Source organism: Sphaerodactylus townsendi, linkage group LG01 (assembly GCF_021028975.2).
Source record: "Sphaerodactylus townsendi isolate TG3544 linkage group LG01, MPM_Stown_v2.3, whole genome shotgun sequence".
Lineage (NCBI taxonomy): Eukaryota > Metazoa > Chordata > Lepidosauria > Squamata > Sphaerodactylidae > Sphaerodactylus > Sphaerodactylus townsendi.
In genome coordinates, this window is record NC_059425.1 from 134,836,975 (window position 1) to 134,849,512 (window position 12,538).

Genomic DNA, 12,538 nt, shown 5'->3' on the forward strand with positions numbered 1-12,538 from the left:
AATTATGATTCTGAGAAAGAGAAAAACTTTATTAAAAACTGATTTTTAATATGGCTGAGCAGTTTAAGTTCCAGCACAGAAATTCTTTATCATTAGCCTCCTTTTCCCAGTGAAATTATTGCTGACTAGCAATAAAGCCCATTGTGCAAAAAATGCAGTGGGCAAGAGATGTTGTTGGGGCATATCTACAGGAAATGGCACCTGGCGCAAATACTGAAATTGTTGGATTTTACAGCCTTGCTTGCATGCAGCAGCACGGAATTCTGGGAGATCTCTACAAACATTCTAAAAGTAACAGTTGGAAACAGTTGCTCCCTGACTGTTGCTGGGGAAAGATGTGTTCTGTTTAAACCAAAAGGATCTGACTGAAATGCTTAATATTGTAGACTATGCTTGGAGATTCGGGTGCACCCAAATCAGCCTGAATATGTCCTGCCTGAATATGAATGAATCCGAATGCAAGGCATTTGGACTTGGGGGGGGGGGTGGTGTTTTGCATTTCAGCCTGCAGGGGGCGCATGTTTAAAGCTAGTGGCACCAAAATTTCAGGGTTTCATCTGGAGACTCTCCCGATCATACCCTCAAAGAGGTAGCCCCATCCCCTGTTAGCTCCCATTGGAAACAATGGTGGATAGGGACACCCACTTTGGGGGTCCATAACTTTGGACCCCCTAAACCAAACTTCACCAAACTCGAGTGCTTCAGCACAGTGTCAGTAATGTATTGTATCTACCAGAATTAAACTGTAATATGTTAAGTGTGTCAGTTCCAGATAAAAGAGTGTTTGCTGTACACTTTGAGTAAGGTAGATGCACAGTGTCTAAGACAATGTACTTTATGCACAAGCGTTTGAAGAAATGGTCTGCATGAACTAAGTATATCAGAACGGTATGCAAACAGAGCTCAATTGTGCACTGGTAAAAATAATTGGGAACTATGGCATAGAAGTCTTGGTCATAGAGATACAAGGGGAATATGTGAATTACAAAGCAAGGGCCTCGCTACAGGAATCGAAATAAATCCACAGGACCGGGATAAAACAACAAAATGCATAGGCTGTATTACAATTAAAGGAGTCCGATATTCTTTTAAACCAAGAATAGAAAAGAGGAAGAGGAGAGGAGCACTAGAGTGTTGGACATTATACATAGTGATATTTGTGAACCTTTTAATGTGCCATCGTTGGGAGGAAACAGATGTTTTAATATTTGTTGATGATTTTTCGAGGTACTGTGTGATGTACATACTGAAAGAAAAGAACCAGGTGAATGACATGCTGAAGAAATATGTTGTTATGGTTAACGAATAAATTCCAGCAAAAACCAAAAATCCTTCAGAGCAACGATGGCGGTGAGTACATCTCACACAACACACAATAATATCTTGAAAGTCAAGGAATTCTACACAGAAGGAGTGTCGCTCACACACCAGAACAGAATGGGATAGCAGAAAGAAAGCTAAGATATCTACTAGAGATGCCCAAATGTATGATAGCTGATGCACAATTGTCAAATAGATTGTGGGCAGAAGCCATGGTTACAGCGACATATATTTAGAATCAATTGCCAATAAAAGGCAGCATTGATACACCATATCAGCTATGCCATAGCAGAGTCCCAGATATAAAACATATCAGAGTATTCGGCAGCAAAGTATACTCATATATACCAAAAGAAAGGAGACAAAAACTAGATCCCAGAACAGAAGAATCCATCTTTGTTGGATATGCACCAGGATGCAGAGGATACAGAGTGCTGAACACCAGAACACAGCAAGTCACAGTTATACATGTGGTCTATTTTGGTGAAAGAAAGAAACCTGATCAAACACAAGAACTAACAGCAGAACCAGAGAGAAGACTGATAATACCAAGTATTATGAACAGTGATCCCGATCAAAAGAAAAAAGATACTACAGAATGTGGAAGAAGTACAGAAAAAGAAGGGGATGTAGATGAAGATACCATAGATTATGAAGCAAAGGAGGTACAGAGGACAAAGCAAATTCCTGACCAACCCAGACCCTCATCACACATCAATAAAGGAATCCCAGCAGCACAATTATCCTACATAGCAAAACTACCACCCAACAAGAAAGCAATTGTATGAAAAGGTGTTCAAAGCAAAACAAGAAGCAGAAGGAATTGTTGAAAGATACAAAGCAAGATAAGAAGAAAAGCCAGTGCATTATGTCCCTCCCCCCAACATCCCAGCTTCTCAACATTCTTTAGATTATCTTTAATCCCTTCAAAATAAATACTACTTATTTATATGAACCATAGATCATCCAAAAGTCAAACTGTCACAATTCCAAATATGACCTTTCATGGTTTGCATCACTGGTTTGCAAATTTGTCTTGAGTCCAAAAAAACCAAGTGCTTTCTTATTTTAAGTACTGCAGCACCTGCAAAGTTAGAAAATAAAGTGCTTTGTTTTCACTTTAAAGGAAAATGCTGGTAAGGGTTGAAAGAAAAATGAATGGCAATCTCTTTGCAGACAGCTTGTCCACTCTGGAAGCCATTAGCAACTGAAAAGATTTTTTAAACCATCTCTCCCCCAGGAGTTGTAAGGCAGATCTCAGCCTGCCACCTAGACAAATTGCTGGTGGTCTGTTTCCTCCATCTAAATGCCTTTTTCCTTTATCAATCTACACAATTCTTTCATTATCGGTTGGTGAAAATCCTTATTCCTCCTACCTGACGTCTGAAATGGTTCTTTCTTCATTTTCTCTATATCATCTGTCTAAATCTGCACATTTCCTGGAGCTTGATTTCTCTTTCTAAACTTAGATTAACTAGGGGTATAATTTGAGCAGATTCTTCTGTGAACTATTCAGGTACAATTTTAATTTCCATGTACAAAAGGCATTTACCCTTTGCCTAAGCTCACATTGAATCTCTCTCAGCAAATCTCTCTCAGAGAACAATTTTGCTTGAATAAGTGCGTCATGGATAACAGTATTTCCAGTGATAGCGCTCATGTCTTGGATCCACCAAAGGATTTCTGTCTGTAGTCCAAAACATTTTATTTCCTGGCTGAGAACATTTTATTTGCATGCTGTTCCCTAGCAATTCTTTTTCGAAAACATTTTGAAAACATTTTCACTTGCTGTGCAGTCTCTTTAGAACGTTTCCCACACCTCTCCTCTGCCCCAGGACTTCCTCATAATGGTAACAAAAAACGCAGAATCACATTTCCAGCATAAATAACCACAGATGCCAGGTTATTTGTTGCATGGTAAACTGGACATTTCTTTGTGACTGTGGAGCACACATGACTACTTACTTTCATTATTCCCTGAGGGAAAAAATCCTGTATAATTTAAGCCAGTCATTTTAAGCACTGAAGAAGATATGAGGGCCAAAGTAACTGTGATACTGGGTGGGGGAGGGAGCTTTAAACCCATTTGCGCATGAAATTTCTAAAAGCATCCCCAAGTTCTTTCTCCCCCATTGGAAAAGCATAGGAAGTACCTGTGTGTTTTCTTGAAGGGAAAAAAGCAGCTTGAGTGAGAATGTTTACTAGAAAAAAAAGAGAAGAGGAAAGGTTAAGAACTCTTTTCTTGTACAGGTCTCTTGTTGTCAATTTCTTTTGATAAAAGAGAAAATCATTAGGAAAAACTCATTATCATGTGTATTTTGGCCCTTGAAAACCTTTATCCTAAACACATTTTATAAAACTGTAGCAATTTTCCCCCTCTGTCATTCAACTGCAAGGACATTTTGAGCTTTTAATGCACCAACTGTAAATGCTGTCATTTTTCATTCATGGCTTCCTTTTTGTTCATAGATTGTATGTGTCTCTTTTCTACCATTTGTTCTTTAAGCAAAAACAAATGTGCCCACAATTTAAAAGCCATTGCAGAAGGTACAGTACCAGCCCTAAAGACTACCCCATTCAACCCATGGTAAGCTGAATTATACATTTTCTTGGTTTAATTTTGTTCAAAATGGTAACAGGTTCTGTAATTGACACTAGTCTCTTATTTAAGCAGCTCTCATTATACCCAAACACACAAAACTCATCAGACATACATCTAAATGTATATGTGCTAATACATTCATGCATAGTCAAGCATGTGATGATGATTACAATTAGAAGCTTACTGCAAAACTGGTACATGGTGACAAGCCTGTAATATAGTTGATGGAAACCATCTTTTTTGCAGCAGTTCAGTGGCTGTTTACTTTGGGACTCTTGCATGCAGGCAGTGGCATATCTATGAGAAGGCGTGCCTATGGCATCAGCATGCCCCTGGACCCTTTGGGTACCCAGTCTGGGTGTCAGTCCTCCTGCTTGCTAGCTGTACTGCTTGTTGCTGCCTCAGGGCAGTGGAAGCTGTCCCTGAAGTTCAAGTTAATGTGGAACAGGCACAGTGCCACCAGTGGCTGAACAGCACCAAAAGACCAGATGGTGGGAAGAGTGGGGCAAGTCGTATGTATGAGGCAGCTGAGGAGGGTGGACGGGCAGGCAGGGATTATATTTACCTTCAAGTGGTGCCTAGGGCATATGCCATACCTGCCATACCTTAGATACATCATTGCTTGCTGGCTGATTCCTTGAGCTTCTGAACCTGCTCTCTCACTCTGGTGCTACATGTGAAGTGGGCTTTTCCCACTTGAGGTTTGAAGGAAACTTCTAGCCACTTTTTCCAGGAGGAAAATATTGCAGGAAGAAAACTCCTGGAGGCTCCAGGAAACAGTTCTCTGACCCAGGTTGACCTGGTCAGTGAATGGAGAAAGAGAATGAATACAACTCCTGGGAGAAGGAGGAAGTCTCTCTTCTGGCTGTGAGTTGGGATAAAGCTCTCATCTGAAGTCTGGAAGAAGCAGCCATTTAGACCATGTACTGTTCCAAGAAGCCAGAACAAACTTCCAAGTAATGAAAACTCTGCAGACATCTACAACATCCTAAGCTAAGGAGCCTATTTTCTAAAATCTGATACAGCATGTATAGAAAGAGGGTCAGAGGAATTGTGTTTCTCTCATTTCTTTTGCATCCTTTGCTTAGTCTGGTACTGTGCTAAAACATTTTCTTCTTTTATAAATACTTTTTAACTTTGGATGCTGGTAAGCAGCTCTTTGTACTATATAGATCTCTGCCATCTTGGACACGCTAAAAAGGAGGTGCCAGGAGAAGGAAGGCTGGCTGTTGAAAAGCAGTTATTATTTCAGGTGGTAAATAATCCCTGTGGTGCCGAAGAGTGGGGAAGTAGAAAGGAAACAATGAGTGAAAGCCTCAGAGCTGAAAGTGAAAAACATGGTCCTAAACCTCTCCAGCTGGCAATCCCCACAATGGCGAGGTAGTGGAAGCAGATACCACAACCCCCTCCAGGAGAAGTTGGGGGCCCCTGGTAGAGGGTATGGGGTAGAATAGGGCCTACAGGTCAGACCAGGCCTGTTCTGCCACACTACACATTGGCACTACTGCCCTTGGGCTCCCCTCTAATGCTTGAGTGACATGCCAATGTGTGCAGGAAGAGTATCTTGGTAAACCAGATCATGATATTTTAAGCCCCTTACCTATCACTGAGGCCAGTGCAAAGCTGTAGTGACTGAGGTTAGCAGAGCTTGGATTTAAGTGAGTCTATTCTTTCCTTTATCTCAGATACAATGGCCCCTTCCACACATGCAGAATAATGCACTTTCAGTCCACTTTCAATGCACTTTGTAGCTGTGCAGAATAGCAAAATCCACTTGCAAACAATTGTGAAAGTGGATTGAAAGTGCATTATTCTGCATGTGCGGAAGAGGCCAATGTTGTTTTGAATAGCATCAAAACATAAGAAGAGCTGTACTGGATCAGACCACTGATCCATTAAGTCCAGCACCATGACTCACAGACTGACAAACCAGTTCCTCTGGAGGTCCAACAACAGGATATAGAGGCCAAGACCTCCCTTTGCCCACACATCCCTGTTGCCACCAGGTACTGGTATTTAAAGGTGTATTGCTTCTGAACATGGAGGAGCCTTTATGCCATAGCAACTTAGACAACTCCTTTGAATAAAGTTACTAAGAATGGTGTCTAAAAGTTGCTGAAAATCAAGGCCAGTCTAAGGATGTATCATGGTAGGTCAGAAAGCATTATGCTAGAGAGCTATAGGTCCATTCCACACAGCACACAGTGGAATGTCTTAAAATGGGGTGACTGCCTCTTTTCACTCTGGACACCCAAAATTCAGGCGGCTTTTTGTATGCTTTTGTACAGTCATCCACATCTATTGTAACTGCAATAAATGATTGTAAGATTTAAGCCTGAATAGAAGCTAAGTGGGGTTGACCATGTTTGGATGGGAGATCTCCAAAGAATACCAGGGTCATGATGTGGAGGCAGACAATGGCAAACTATCTCTGAACATCTCTTGCCTTGATAAACCTGCCAGAGGTTGCAATAAATCAGATGTGACTTGGCCGGCAAAACAAAAAACAGATACCAAAGGAGAGATTTATTTTCCTCCACAGCTTCAACCAGATGAAGTCCCAGGGGAATCTGCAAGAAACCAGCATGCATCTGTGCATGCAGTCATGCCCCCCCGTCCCCCATCTGACATGTTTGAGCAGTTTGGAGGCAAGCAATTTACCTGATTACTTAAACCGTTATGATACATGCTTGAAAAGTAGATCACTTTAATGGCAGTCATGTTTCTGAAGAAAGGTTGAGTTTGCCAACTGCAGAGTGGCCACAAGCTGTAATAAAGAATAAATGAAACTTATCTAAAAAGGGATGGCCGAACTTGTAGTACAAGGGGGCTACTGCATAGACACAACGATTCTTGACATACCACTTTGGCTGGAAATCGAACAGTAGCATTAACACAATCTAGCCAGGGGACTGAACTTGACAAATGAGTGAAGATTTTTAAAGTTTGGCTGGAAATTGTGTGTACTGAACATCTCAGCATTCCTGGCTGGTAAAGTTACCAACCTCAACATGGGTCCTGGAGTTCTTCCAGAAATACAGCTGATCTCCAAACTACAAATATCAGTTCTCCGGGAGGAAATGGAAACTCTGGAAGGCAGGGGCTAGGGTATACTACAGATCCTAAGAGAAATAGAAGTCCTAGACTGACATCACATCCCCACATAGCTCCATTCCCTTCTCAAATTCTTTCCATTGTTAGGCATCATTTCCAAATCTCCAGGAGCTCCCCAAACAAGAGTTGTTAAACCTACTAACTGCAACAGCTTGAAAAATAATTACAGTAGAAAGACAATTTGGCACTAGCTTAAAGAGAGCTAGGTTTTTGTAGGAAATCAAGGTTTTGTGAGGGTTACCTTCTTGTATATAAGTGCACTGGAACCAATAAGAATGCACTGTGGGAAAAAATTGATTTTTTTTCAGAACATTCAGCCTTCCATTTTGCATTAGTGACTACCGGAGAGGCTTGCAAATTTTCAGTTTTTTGTGTAAGACACTGCAAAGCCCTTGGGGGTTATTTTCTGCATTTGAGAGTTCTGCTAAGTTACAGCAGAGATGGCACTGGTTTAAATGCTGTAATTTTCCAAGAGGACATTTTGTGTCAAAGATACTGGTTTGCATAAGATACTTACCATAATGCAGAATTGCTATGTATATTAATTCTTCTAGCATGCTGTTCCTTCTAGGCATTTTGCATAGTTGAATTTTATAAAGAATCCAAAAGAATGCCAAAGTGATTGGAAATTATTTCTTCCCCATAGATATTACATTGTTAAAATGAGCACCAGCCTTAAAGTGTAACAACCATGTAAATTATTAACTGGTCAACACATCATTTTTCAACTTGCATTTGAAAACCACAGTGATCCCTGAAAATGCTAGATTTTTATTTTCAGATAATGCTTTGAATGGCAACTTACTTAATAGAAATTTATAATGCAGAATAGAAACAGTATCCCCCCCCCCCCCCCGGCCGCCCCGATACCAATAATAAAACAACTTTTTTTTGTTTGGTTCTTTGTGCAAACCCATTTGAATTGCACCTTACAAATACTTATTGTGGACCCAATTCAGAATTTGCTGTAGATACTTTTCCTGTAGCAGATGAACAATGAAAATGAAGAGGAAGAATAAGCTGCTTTGAAGAAATCTTAGCTTCATGGGACTCCAAATTATTGGCTCTGTGTGAAGGCCATTGTTGGGAGCAGAAGAAACTGCAGCCAGCTGATATCTTCTGGTTCTGACTCCTGCTCCCCTGATGTTCTTTCGACTGTAGCATAAGAAAAGAAAATTATGGCAGCAGGGTGTAGCAGAGCATCTTGTCCTGAGCCAAATACATACTCCAGCTAGAATGACTTCTAATATCTTTTCTCTACCTTCCTAGAAACAGCTTAAAGTCTCTAGTGCTTAGTTTCAAATGCAATATTTTTTCAGGATCTCTTTGTTCCATATCCCCACCCTTTTCCTTTTAGATTTGCATATGCACTCTAACTTGAGATGCCAAGTAATTAGAAATCCACCCACTATGGCCATATAGTCCCAGAGCTATTGAAACCTCCTCATTCAGCTTGTCTTTGGGCCTTTCCCCACTTACCTTCTGCTGCGCGCTACTCGGGCCAAGTAGCGCGGGGTACTGCAGCACTCCCCACTACAGGGGCGGCGACATTGCAGCTGCCCCGAGGCTGCCGCTGTCGCACCCCCTCAGCGCGCGTCATTCCTGGCGCTGGAGAAAACGGTGCCTTTTGATGACCCCGCGCGGGGGTCGTGGGGAAGCCCGGGCCCGCGCCAGAAATGACGCGTGCAGTGAGTAGCATGCAGCGATGGTGGTAGAGGGAAAAGTGGGGAAAGGCCCTTTGTGTAAATATGAGAGACTATTCTATTTTCCACTAGGCTTTCCCCACTCTTTGGATGGTGCGGTGTGTGTGTGTGTCTCTTCTGATAATAAGTAGGAGCAATAAATAATAAAAAAATAAATAATGTTTGAGGAGTAACTTCTAGCCCTTGACTCTGTCATTCAGCTGATGTTCTACAGCTAAGACTAAACCCAAAATGAGAAGATGTCCATAAACATTTTCATCAGCACTGAAATTTACCCTTCATTTCCTGTGATTCTTTTTTAATATTGCTATGAAAGATGGGGAGAGAAGATGGTATGGTATACCCCGACCTCATCAGTTCTTAGAAGCTAAGCAGACTAGCCTGATCTGGTTAGAATCCTGAAGCTAAACTGGGTTGACCTTGATTAGTACTTGGAGGGGAGACCACCAAGAAATGCCAAGATTGCTATGCAGAGGAAAGCAATGGCAAGCCATATCTGTTAGTGTTACCTTGCAAACTGTACTGGGTTGCCATAAGTTGGCTGTGACTTGACAGCACTTTACATACACATGAAAGAGTAGGAGGGAAGGCAGCGTAGTATAGACTGAGCTCATCAGCTCTGGCAAACTAAGTAGGGGCAATAGTTGGAAGGGAGACTACCAAGGATGATTCTGCACTGCAGAGCAAGGCTCCTGTGCTTCTCACTTTCCTTGAAAACCCTTTGATGGGCCCATCATAAGCTGGCCGTGACTTGACAGCACTGTATATGCACACCCAAGATCCCACCTGAATGTATCTATGTTCCAGAATAGATAAGAAGTTGTTGGGTGGCAGGGAGTAATTTTAGCTGGGAATGAAAATGGAATATTTTTAACAATTGCAATAACTGGTATTGAGATTTGCTTTCTGTTCTAGAATTCTGCTAAGCATTTCCCTGATTTCTTCCTAAACTCCAAATCCCTCTGTTTATCAAGCCATTTTATGTGAGTCTATCATTTTTAATTTATTCCTTGCCTAGTCCAATGTTTGTTTAATTCTGATAAAGTTATCCTTTTATAGACCGTTTCCCAAATGAAAATTTCTTGCTGCTGTTTTTCCTCTTTCCTTGGTAAGATGATTCACCTCCTATAAACTGTCCTCTTACAAATACATCAGAGGTAGCTCAAAGAAATATTAAATCAGCCTCTGATATAATACTTGTAGGAATGAAAAAGATTATTTCTTGCTTTTGTATTGGTAGTAATTCTTCCTTTTGAAGGAAAAGGGAAATGTTTGTGAACAAACTGATATTGCTAATGTCAGTGAAGAGGTTTCTCTTGTTTAGAGCAAGAATTAACATAGCTTCCCAGAATCATTATTTGACATAATACTTCTCTTTTAAAAAAGAAATCAATAATTTTAAATGAACATTCACATATTAAAGCTCTTTCTAGGAAATATTTGTGCCTTCTGGAAAACAGTATTTTTGACCTAAAAAAAACTCTTGTTTGGGGAACCAACAAGACACCTTCTGTCTGCTCACCAGAACCCTTTTTTAGTGGCTGATAATATGCTGCTGCTCTGCCCCATAGTGAGGGAATGTTTCCTTCAGTGTAGAGATTTCTGCACTGATGCACTGTGTGTTACAGCACCACATATCCCAAAAGCCCTGTGGTTTGTCAGAGTGGGTAAACCTCGATGTTTCCCCCCACTTCAGGGGTCTCTGGTCCTTCCAATCTTCCCCTCCTCCAATTCCTCACAGGCATTTCCAGGGGATCTACAGCCGGCTTTTGGGAAATCACAAAATATCAATATAACACAGAAATATTGATAGAACACAGAAATCTCAACATAGCATACAAATATCAATATAGAAATTTTAAGGGCTTTAAAAATAAAGTACACAATCTTATGACAACCGGAAGCAACCCAGAAGTGGGGGCAGGCAAGCCGTGCAGTAGGCAGTGGGGCATCTCCTCACATGTAAACACAAGGAGATCCCATTATGATTTCACTGGACAGCAAAGAGCTCCAAGGAAAACACTCCATGCATAATGGGCCCGTGGCTCTTGAAAAGCTCTTTGTTGTCTTCCATGTTGGTATACAGTTGCCAGATGAAGACATGAGTTATATTACTTCAAATTACATTCATAGGAGATCTGGCATTTCTACACTGGAGATGCCTAAGCATAAAGTAAGCAAGCTCACAAGTCCATTCTGAAGGAACTGCTGAACTTGGAAATAACCAGAAAAGTAACAAACGAATTAAACCTAAGATTTATCATGAAAATTGGAAACAATAAAAAGCTAGAAGAAATTGATAGGTCATATTTTCTTTCATTTCTATGGATGTTTTGCCTTCTCGTGATGACCTCAGGGTTTCCCTCAGAACAAAAATAATAACAAAACATTAATATTTTCAAAGTTTGAACTGGTAGAATCCCTGATACCAATGAACATCAGTCTTTTTGGGCCCTTTGGGTTTTACTGCGATTCAGACAATAAAAAAGAATATTCTCCTTTTGAGTGTAATAGCAGGGAATCAAAACAGCCTTTGGTTAAAAATAGTTCCTTTTGATTGTGCATTTCATCCTCACTCATTGCCTACAGGCAACATACAACAATTTTGGGGACATTTTACCCCCTTAGGTGCTGTTATGCAGCTATTCACCTTTCTGTCAATCAATATTTGTTATTATCTGTCTATTCGTTTGCTCTGACTCTTGGGAAAGTTAATATACAGGAGCAAGTGATCAAAGGTTCTTTTTCTAGATGAGCAAACACAGAGGGAGTAATCCTAATAAGGTCTACTCAATTTTATTCATTGGTGCCTACTTGCAGGAAAACATTTTAGATTTTGCATGGACTGCAAGGGATGACATTTTCTTCACAAAAGTTGTGTTTACGTTTCATTTTTGCTAAGTATGGATACCAACGCATATATTATTTTCCTACTTTTATTTTCATGTCCATTGCTTTTGTACTCTATTATAGGACCATGTATGTGGAAACATAGGTGTGCGTCCAGCTATCCATGAACTCCATACAATAAAATCCTGATTTCCCTTCCAGTTGAAACCCACCATGAAATTTTGAACCCTTGGGAACAGCTTTGGGAGCCAAGTGGGGATGTAATGTAGGAGGGATGAATCTGTGGAAATTGCCAACCCATTTTATGCAAACAGAAGTGCTGTTCTATCAGAGGAACTGCATGGTTGGATTAGGGGACTTAAATACCTGCTACTTTAGGTCACATTCTCTCCTCACCAATAGTAAGCAGGGAGTTGATTTTTTTGCTGAGGAGTATGGCTCTCTGTGAACAGGTCACGATTGTCGGGTTCTCCCTATTTAACTGGTACAGTACAGTGCAATCAGTTTTTCATGCATTCATGTTTTCATATATCCAGATGAGAGTTGTCGCTTCCCCAGTCTTCCACAGACCTTTTGATCGTTTTGTCACTCAGCCACCATTTAATTAAGCAGTGAGCCATTTTCAACCAGCAATGATAAATACATATTGTTTAAAAACTCATAAATAAATAACTGAACATTTTAAAGTCTTTATTTAAAACATTCATTAGCCTTATAGTTCAGTGTCAGTCTTATCAAGGTTACTCCAGTCATATGCATTTTTGCCCAGCCTTATGGACATCTTACTACCCCTGTGCCGTTCAAGACCAAGGGAGAAAATGAATTTTACTTACTGCACAGATGCAAACATGGCTTGGGAGACAAAAAGACAAAACTGTACAGCTACTGTGCAGCTGTAAAACTGTTGAACAGCTGCTTGAAGCAGATGGCCGAAAGGTAAAGAAATTCG